At 36.8% G+C, this 10,676-nt stretch overlaps 1 non-coding gene across 1 annotated transcript; it reads left to right on the forward strand.

The window, feature by feature from the left end:
- The first annotated feature begins 2,036 nt into the window (after positions 1-2,036).
- On the forward strand, positions 2,037-2,143 carry LOC131219620 (small nucleolar RNA R71). The gene has a single exon (XR_009158270.1). It is a non-coding gene; the product is annotated as a small nucleolar RNA R71 (small nucleolar RNA).
- Positions 2,144-10,676: the final 8,533 nt, after the last annotated feature.

Here is a 10,676-nt window from a genome sequence, read left to right on the forward strand (position 1 = left end):
GATCTTGAGAGGTTGATACAAACGTTATTCTAAGGACAACCTTACACCAAAACCAGAGTTTATGGTAGGACAACCTTATTTCTAGAAAGGTCTTTGTATCAAGTCTCAAATCGAAGAGGAATACAAAAATAAATATAAACTGAATTGAAATAACTTGTAATTAAAGATGTATTATTCTAGGGACAGCCATACACCATAAAAATGGCAGGGCAACCTTGCTGGAACAACTTTCAAATGAAATTGAAAATCAAGCTTATAAAGGAATAGCAAAAAGTAAATTCTAAGCTATTACAACATTCTCACAAAGCTTGAAATAATTACAACATTCACCACCATACATACATCCCACAAAAAGAATAAAAAATTAGAAGAATAAAACAATCAACCACAACTCAAGGGATTATAGTGGTTCGCCTGTGTGTTCACCAACTGTTAAACAACAGCCACACAAAATGCTACTCCACTCCTAATATCCTCACACAGGGGATATTAGCGTTCACTAAAAATAGGTTTTCCCAGGTTCACCCAAAACCCTTACAATTGTGTCTTTGTATGTGGGCTTACACAATTAAAAAAAAACCCCACTTCTGAGTTTTCCTGGTTTTCCTCAGATAACCAAAATAACAAGATTTTTCTGACAAATCTTGAAAGAAACCAAAATAATAGAAAGGAATTTACAATATGTAAAATACCTAAATATCTCCTTCATTGTAGCAGCCCGGTAGAACCAAATCAAAGTAGATGATTGAATGTCCAAGTTCAATGTCCAGTACTCGATTACAATGGTTCTAGTTCTAATAGATTTTAAATTAAACCAAATAGGGCTTGCCTTAATTGATTTTGATTCCAAAGAAAGGGAATAATAATTCCTCTTTATCAAATCAAATTGGAATATAAGAAACAAAATCAATTAAAATAAAGCTAAGGAAAGAGAATATTAAATAAGCACACTTAGCTTAGATGGAGCACAGAATTATCTCTCAGAAGTTCGACGAAGATTGGCTTGAATACTTTAATTAAATCGATAATTTCTTCTGAGATTCGTGCACTATTTATAGGTGAGAAGATCGGGTCTTCGACTGGTCTAGAGTGCTCTTCGACTAGTCGAAGCCATAACAGATATTTAAAAAATCCGGCGGAATATACTTTGACCGTTCTACGACTGGTCGTAGCCCTCCTATGACTGGTCGTAGGTCACCTATGACTGGTCGTAGGTTTCCTTTGACTGGTCGTAGGTCCTGAATATCTTCGCTGGACTTCGAGTCGAAGAATGTACGACTGGTCAAAGATCAGTCGACACTGTTCCTACGACTGGTCGAACAGATTCTAGGACTCGTCGAAGGCTAACAGATTTTATCCGGAATTTGTAACAAACTTACGACTGGTCGAGGAATTTCTTAGATTGGTCGAAGCAAGTCTAGGACTAGTCGAAGAAGGCCTAGGACTAGTCGAAGAACAGACCAATCACATGAAAAATAACATTCGACTTATGTATCCGAAATGACCTACTTCTAAGGTCAACCTATGGTCAAACAAACCTCAATCATAAAGTATGGACATTGAAGCATTAGGAACAAGTGACCTTGAAGTATCAGTCTTGAAGTCTTGATGTAGTTGAACTCTTCATGTAGCTCAATCTTGAAAGTGGCTTGAGTTTTAGCTTGAGTCTTGAGTTCAGCTTGAGTCTTGCCTTGTGAGCAGTTCTTTCATTCCAGAGTCTTGTCTTATGAGCAGTTCTTTCATTCAAGATCTTGAGTCTTGTAGTTGAGAGCTTTGCTTGTTGTGAGCTTAGCTTGTTTATGAATGTTGATCCTTGAGAGAGCTTCACTTATGCAAGTTATATATAACAGAGTATAATAGTGATTTTGGCACTACAAATTTGACAACAAAGAGGGATAGAAACTATAGTACTTACAGTAATCCCATACCTCATCGACATTTTTATTCATGAATTCTCCATATACATTATCTCGACCATTTGGCGCATGGAAGATGTCAGTCTATCATAGAAAAAATTGGTAATGTGCCATGTTTCAAAGCCATGTTGTGGGCATGAACTGACCAAATCCTTGAACCTTTCCCAACATTGGTAAAATATTTCATCCTCCTTTTGAGTGAAGTTCATGATTGCTTTTCTAAGGGTAATCGTTTTATGATGTGGAAAAAATTTCTTTATAAATTCCCTTTGTATATTATTCTATGTGCAATGGATCTAGGATGTAGTGAATGTAACCACGTCTTAGCCTTCTCCTTCAAGAAAAAAGGAAAGAGTTTCAGCCTGACTGTGTCCTTAGACACATTTTGAAAATATAAAGTGGCTATGATCTCATCAAACTCTTTCAAATGTAGATATGGTTCTTCAGATTCAAGCCCATGGAACTTAGGAAGGAGTTGGATAACCCCTGGCTTAATGTCCATATGTCTTGTATTTTCAGGAAAAATCATACATGAGGGCGTACTCACCCCCGTTGGTTATAAATAATCTCGTAAAGTACGAGGCAGGGGTGCTTGATGCACCTCATTATCATCCTGAATGTCCTCCACCCTAGGTTGGGGTAGAAGAGGTTGGTTTTCAGCCATCACTTCAATTAACTCAGGGGATTTCGAGTGGTGTCTAGTCCTGCGATGGATAGTTAACCCCTCAAGCAATCCTCCTTCAGTCAAGAGACGTCGAGTGTTGTCACGGGCCCACTTGGGTATGAAACACTCGCAGCCCTAAATCAAATTCGAAACCTAATCCTAAGAAAGGAAAAAAAAATCTAGAAAGAAAGAGAGGGTTGGAAAGAAGTTACTAAATTGGAGTCCCTAAGTTAAAAACCTGCAAAAGAAAACAAAACAAGTTAGTTTCTAAAGAGAAGGTCTAAAATTAAAAAATCCTTAAAAAGAAAGATAGAAGTAAACTAGTTTCTAAAAAAAGAAATTCCTAAAAGAAAGTGGAAATTTCTAAAATAAATTAGGAAAGTCCTAAACTAGAAAGTATGTTACTAAAAGAGATCTAAAAAAATAGAAAGTAGAGAAAGAGCTTACCGAATTAGAAATTTCTATCTTAAAAGCCTACAAAATAGGAAAGTTAGTTTGTAAACAAAAAGTCCACAAGTAGAAAATTTTCTAAAAATAAATTAGGAAACAAAGTTAGATTCTAAAAGAGTTAGAATTAGAAACTTGCTAAAAAAAGAAAATAAATCCTAATCTAGAAATAGCAAGGAAGAAATTAAGAAAGAAATTACCAATTTAGAAACTATCTCAGAATCCTACAAAACGGGAAAGTTGGGTTAGTTTCTAAAAAGGGAAAAACTTTCTAAAATAAATGAAAGCCTAGAAATAGAAAATTTTTTTAAAAATAAAATAGAAAGTTAGTTTCTAAAAAAAGAAAAAAAAAGAAAAAAGAAACCTAGAATAAGAAAGTTTCTAAAACTAAAATCCTAATTCTAAAAATAGAAAAAGTCGAGAAATTAGAAAGGGTTTAAACAATTAGAAGTTTATGTCGAGATCCTACAAAACAGGAAATTAGATTAGTTTCTAAAAACAGAAAAAATTCTAACTTAAAATTAGAAAATCTTAATCTTAAACTAATCCTAAAACTAGTTAATTTCAAAAAACGTAACCGTCAATCCCCGGCAACGGCGCCAAAAACTTGTTCACTCCCGAAGTATAGGGTTGTGATGTAGTAATAAACTCAGTGAGACCGAGGTCGAATCCCAAGGGACTGAAACCTGTATGTAGTTTAAAACTAAGTAGAACTAGAATTAGAGTAAGATGAAATCTAAATCGAGTGTAAATTGAGGAATAATGATGAAATAATTATCTAAAACTTAAGGAATTTAGAGAAAGGACACTAGGGATTCAGAGGATCCACTTGTAGAAATCAGGGAGATCTTATGCCCGTGTCAAGTATTCAACTAGACTTAGTGTCACACCTCGAAATCTGGCACCTGGGTATATCCGTCCCTGATTCCGTACCCGCAGGCATGACTTATGTTTTGTATGTTTACATTTCATATTCCACGCATATATTGACAAAATAACCTCATTCATAAAATATAACAATCCAAAAATTTAATAATTAAACATTTATTTAAAGAAAAATGTCCATGTTCCGACTATTCAAGATTATCATCAAACACATATCATCGTAATGTTGTCATACTAAATGTTCATTACACTTATTTAGAAAATGGTAAAGAAATAAAAATAAATAAAAGAAAATCTCTTTAAGCTCCTCCATGTGATCCCGATCCTGAAATTTTAAAATCCCAATAGGGTAAGCTGCGAAGCCTAGTGAGTAATCTTAACATAGGTTTCAAAATAATCTCATATAATATGAATAAAAATATATAAAAAAGTATAATATATATTTGGGCAAAATAACAAATGAGGAGATTTAATAAACAAAATGTTTCAATGTAAATTTCAAAGAAAAATGGATGAATGAAATCAACATATGTTATACTCCATAATAACATGTGCGGTTTATTCTTTTTTAACACCAGGGCCAGTTTACACCGGTTGGCCAACACCCGCGCCAATACAACACCTAGCCTGACAATGGGAACCTCTTGCATGATATGCTCACCCATCCAAAGGGCACTTGGTGAGGGACCCATTTGTACGTTAGCTAGTCAAACTACTACCTTACCGAACCTGGCAGTGGATACCTTTTGCAATCCTGACATGCTCACCCACTCAAAGGGTACAGTAGATGTTCCAAAAGGTACCAGTTGAGTTTCTGGGACTTTCAACCCAAGGGTCTTGATCGCCCCACTTATTTACGCTTTAGGGACTTTCAACCCTGAGGACTTGATCGCCTCACCTATTTTCTGGTGTTTCATAACTATTTTAATGATGCATGATTTGAATATTGCATAAATCAAATATTTCTAAATATCTTCAATGACTACTATTCTTCGGTCAATCCATAATACTTGATGTACATGATTTAATAAACTAAAAACAAAATTTTCAATTAATGTAAATTGTACGTAGATAATTAAAATTTTACATAAAAAATAAAATAAAAATTCAACATAATCTATTAGATCATGGTTAAAATACAATGTAAAAAAATAAACATGCAACGTGATTTATTAAATCTTGATTAAAAAGATAAGCATGCAACATGATTTATACGATTTAAGATCTATATAAAAAAAAATATATAAACTCAAGATTTTGCAATAACTTTTAACAAAACAAAATCTAAATGCAAATAAATAAATTTTTTTTTTTTTTAAAGATAGGATTAATAATAAAACTATAAAACTTCAATGAAATCATATTAAAGCAATGACAACAAAAATAATAATTTAAACAACATTTTAAGAAGCAGGGTAAGTAATTACGTCAAATTAAAAAGTACATCCAAAATGAAAATTTTGTATTATAAGTACAATTGAATTAACAAATAAAATGAATTAAATTAAATTATATAGGGTTTTCATAAATATCAAGTGAGAGAAAACTCAGTTTTTCTTAAAAATGTATTTTCTTTTCTTTTTCTTTTTTTTTTTCTTTTCTTTTCTTCCTCTCTCTTCCTTTTTCTCTCTCTTCTTTTATTTCTTCTTTTTTCTCTCTCTTCTCTCTCTCCCTCTCTTTCCAACGTGAATGTCTAGCAATACTTTTTTTTTTCTCTCTCTCTCCTCACTCTTCTCACGTTACAGCACCTCACCTCACCTCACCTCACCTCACGTTCAACTTCCACGTTTCATGACTTCACGATGCATGATCTCTCTCATGCCTCCCCTTTTTATAAGCTCCTATCACACATGTGGCATGTGTGAAAGAGAGCCTTTATTCTCTTAACGTTTTTAAGTTTTGCTTTTATTTTTGCCATTCAAAGCACGTGTTCCGCATTGCTTTCCTTTAATGCACATGTTATGCACTAAACGTGTGCCATGTGTACCACATGTGTGTATGTGATGCATGTGATGTATTTGATGCATGTATGCCATGTGTGAAAGGTATGTGTGCATGATGTGTTTGGTGCATGTTTGTGGTTGTGATGTATTTGATGGTACATGAATGATGTAGATGGACGGATGGATCAATGCATAATAGATGGACGGAGGGATGTGATTGGGGAGTGGACTTCATGATGTACCTATGGATTAGTGGTGAGATGGACGGTCAGTTTAGATGGATGGACAAGTATTCTGATGGTTTCAGCATATGGACGGTTTGATGGTTGTATTGTTGGATGGATTTATTAGTTAATGAACAGTTGGATCAGATATGTCCAAATTAATGGTTGAGATTGAACTAATTGATCTTGTAGATCGACGATCATATCGGACTAATTGGGTACGTCTATCAATGGTTAAAATTGGAGGGTCAAGATTTATTTGGGTTATTACACTTAGTCCTATCTTCATCCAGTTGAAGGGTGTAATCATCCAACTAAACTTCCTTTGATATAGTTTTCAAGAGATGAAAGGTATATATGAATTAGAATGGATTCCATCACCAAACTATGCCCATGAGACAAAGTAAACAACATAATTAAACTAATTACCAACCAATCAATATGCTATGAAGGTTAGGAAGGGTACCATCATCTGACCATGCCTAGGAGACGATGGTGAACAACAGGGCTTCCTGACGTCATAAACATCAAAAGGAAAGAAACACGCTCAAGCTATCGTAGACCCATTGTAATTTTAGTCACAACTGACCATTAAAAGCTAAAAACATTCCCTTAATAATCAAACTAATATCAATTTCAGTTCATAAATTAAATTAAAGGCATAAAATAGAGTCTCCCATCTCCTACAAGCTTCACCTCCTAGCCCTTGCTAAGAGGTCTAGCCTAACATGATTGGACTAGATCTCTAGAAAACCGTGATAAAAAAACTACAAATAAAACATATAAACAAAACTACTCCCTGTCTCTCTCTCTGCTACTGACGTTCTCAGCCGACTGATCCCCCAATTTCACATTCTTTTCTTTCTTCTATAGAAGGGAAGGTCAGTTTCAGTCGGTGGCTGGAAGCTTGTGAGCCGAAGGCGATTTGGAGTCAGTTTGCACAGAAGTAGCATCCGCACCACCTTTCGCAACGAAAGGCTACGCAGCAGATTGCGTCTAAATGGAATTTTCAGCTAAATAAACTCCTAGTGCAAGATCTGAGTCACTCAGGCTTCATGGCTCTAGTTGGTCCCTCCTTGGGATGTTTTTGAACTGTCTAGATCATCGGACTGATCTTAGTCATGACTGCAAAATGGCCCGGATCGGTCGGGTCTTGGTTGCGCTGTAACAGAGGGTGCGGCTGGCTGACACTGTGCTGTCGATTGGGCACTTGATCAGCAGCGAACGAGAAATCCACACCATCCGGTTCTACTCCAAAAACCATTCTGAGATGGACGGTTTTGGAGTGATATTATCATGGCCCACTTGATCGATCGTGTAGTGATGATTCCACCTTCCAATGAGTAAAAGAACAGATTCTGACGTGTCTTGGGCCAAGCTCTCCTAGGGTGCGGTCGATTTCTCCTCCTGAGTGCATTGAATGGCTTGGATGAGCCGTCCGGATGATGAAGGTGGGCCATGCATCCTCCCAGTGGACGGCCGTGCGCAAGAGAGAACAGAGAGTCCGTTTCCGTTTAGGAAAGTCAGTCAAACTGACTTTGACCATGCGAGTAGGTCCAGTATACATCGAGTGCACTTGTGCACTATGCATTGGCACAGTCAGTTAGGTCCACTGTAATGGTTCTGCGAAATCCAAGCCATTCAACCGTTCTTTCAACTAATTTAAGGGGTCAAGCCCAAGTTTGAAGCATATCCATAGATCAAGTGGGCCCAAAATCAATGGTTTATGGGTTGATCTATACGTTGGGCCACTTCCAGAGGGATCCACTGGCTAAAATTCGATGTGTATGCTTAATTTAGAGTCCTCAGGCCTTGTATAAAGTTTTGAGCCGATCAGATGGTGGGAACCCTGTAATCTTATATTCTGGACGTCTTTTAGGCCTGTTTAAAGTGAATGGCTGGAATTTCTCTGATCTTCGGTGTGTAAATCCTCAATCGTAGTCCCATAGAGTCCGTCCCTTGCCTCACTGACTTCGGAACGTTAATTCCATGCTTTTAGTACCCTTTTCCAATCCATGCTTATCAATTCACCTTGCATCACAAACACGATTAAATTAAGCCGTTAAATGATACCATGTTCGTAAATCCAAGCAATAACTGGGGTCTAATATGCAATATTCATCCCTCAACAGTAGCGAAATTAGTCTCGCCACATTTGATACGTTCGGTGAATCCGCGTCCTACGACAACTATCGACAGTGGTTAAGCCACGTAGAGTGCTTATGCACTCCATGTCGATTAATTCGGTGTGCGCTCGTACCAATCGTATTTATCCAAAAAAATCGATTAGCCTTTTGTCTGTTCACCATATATGGATGCCACTACTTGAATTTAAGATACCCCCGCCAGTGTAAAAGCCTATTTTAACCATGATAGCATGATCCACTAAGACTCATGAGCCGGGCATGGTGGTATGGGACACCGTGGTTGAGTTGTCAGCCTATGCTGGGGTGACGTGCCTCCCCGTAGTGACCAGTGAGCAACCCAAACTCGTTAGTCGAATAGGGTGGTATGGGACACTGTATTCGAGTTGTTGGCCTGTGCTGAGGTGACGATGCTCTCCGTAGTGACCTCGAGTATAAACTCTTGAATTTGCCCATCCACTGTTTTCATTAGAGTGATGCCCTACAACTTGCCTATCATATGTGATTAACTAGGATTGACCACCCTAGATGGATCCTTTGTTTGGGTAAATGATTTAAAGGGAAGTACCTTAGCTTCCCAAATCTACTGTATGAATAAGCGAAATTAAGAACTCGGCTAACACGACCATACACCGCATTGCATGTGCCTTTATAAATGAAGGGCACGATGAGGGAGTTTGTCATGCATGAATGGTTGATGTTATCGCTTATGAGGGAACTTTGTGCGAATGATGCATCATTACTGCACTCCATTCTTGCATTAACTAGAGTATTTGGGAAGTGATTGTCGTATTGCTTTATTATTACTGCTTGATTGAATTGATAACATGTTAACCTTTGCCTTATAGTACCATTGAGTTGATCACTCACTCCCACTCTGAGATGGTGTTTTAAAACACCAACCAGACTCTGTTATAGATGTAGGTGATGAGGATGTATATGCAGCGGAGTTGGACTTCGTAGATGAGGAGGAAGAGTTCTTCTATGTTCAGCTCTTTGGCAAGTCTATGTAGACCTCGTGCTGCTTCGATGGGATTAGAGGGATACATGGACTAGTTGGACATTTACATTTTGATATTTTATATATTTTGAAACAACACTTATATATATATATTCAGCCTGGTACATATGCATACTCCGGTTTGTGAAACACTCTCATGTGTAAATACACGTATTTAAGTCTTTCGCTTGCTTAATTTAATTACACCTGGAGTATGATATGCTGATTTAGTATAATCCCTCTTATGTTTAATGTACTAATATGGACAATATTTAAACATCATTATCTATATTGCATAAGTGATGCGTTGGGTCTCGGGAGTTGAGCTTTGTTTGACCCTCGAAATCCGGGCGTTACATACAACTTGGGTAAAGACCAAACGTAGATAAGTGACTTAAGTTCTTGGTAAATTTCAAGAATATTCGCGCAACTCATGCACTGACCTTGTGAGTTCAAGTTGAGCGATTTGAGTCACGATCTCGACTAGATGTCTCGCAATGGATGTCGAGCCCAGTAAGACGAACATTATTCTATAGTTTCGGAACTAGTGACCCACTAACGAGCGGTCCAGAGCTTGTTTGAAAAATCAAGGCATTTCAAGAATGAATTAGGTAACAAGATTTCTTATGCGCAATGATTAGGGTTTGGGTTAACTATGTTCCTAATGTGACCTATTCTCAATTAGTGAAAATGGCAATTTAGTCATAATCACTCTAAACTGTTGGTTTGTAGGCTATATGGATAATTGGGTCACTTTGATTTGTTAATTATGATCCAACCCCTAGTTGTTTTGGCTTTGTGTAGATCTTTAATTTAGTTGTAGTCATTTTGATTAGTCAGTGATAGGTCAGCTAGATTTGGGTCCTATGTGAACAAATCAGGATGGTTATACTCGACGCTTAAGTGAGTGGGTGGATTCGTTGGCTCTTTACGGTTGATTAATCAAATTTGTGTAGTTCTTTAATGGTATCACCCACGCATAGGCTCACTTCGAGTGTCAAGGGTTAATAAGTGACAACGTAAGTTAGTCACATCGAAGGTTTTCAAGAGTTTTTGGAAATTCAAAACAGTGAAAATCCAGGATGTTACAATCTACCCCCCTTAAAAACAATTTCGTCTTCGAAATTACCTAATGTAAATAGGTAATGATATTCTAATTTCATATGCCTAAGTTTCAATTGATTTAACATTCATATACGTGTTAAGGTATATATACTAACTCTAATGGCTTGTCTTATTGTAGTCTACCCTCCTTAAAAGTTTCCACCTATGAGGTTCAAAAAAAGATGTCAAAATCATTATTATCACACTGTGTTTGACAATAAAGTTTACTTAAGGTATATTATCCTCTTCATGATTAGGTTAATATGGTAAAACGGTTGTGGTAGGCTCAATTTCGATACGTCGATTGTCTACCTGACCAAGGCAGACAACTCGTTGTATCCCTTCTTAA

This window comes from Magnolia sinica, chromosome 11, assembly GCF_029962835.1.
Source record: "Magnolia sinica isolate HGM2019 chromosome 11, MsV1, whole genome shotgun sequence".
NCBI classification, from domain to species: Eukaryota; Viridiplantae; Streptophyta; class Magnoliopsida; order Magnoliales; family Magnoliaceae; genus Magnolia; species Magnolia sinica.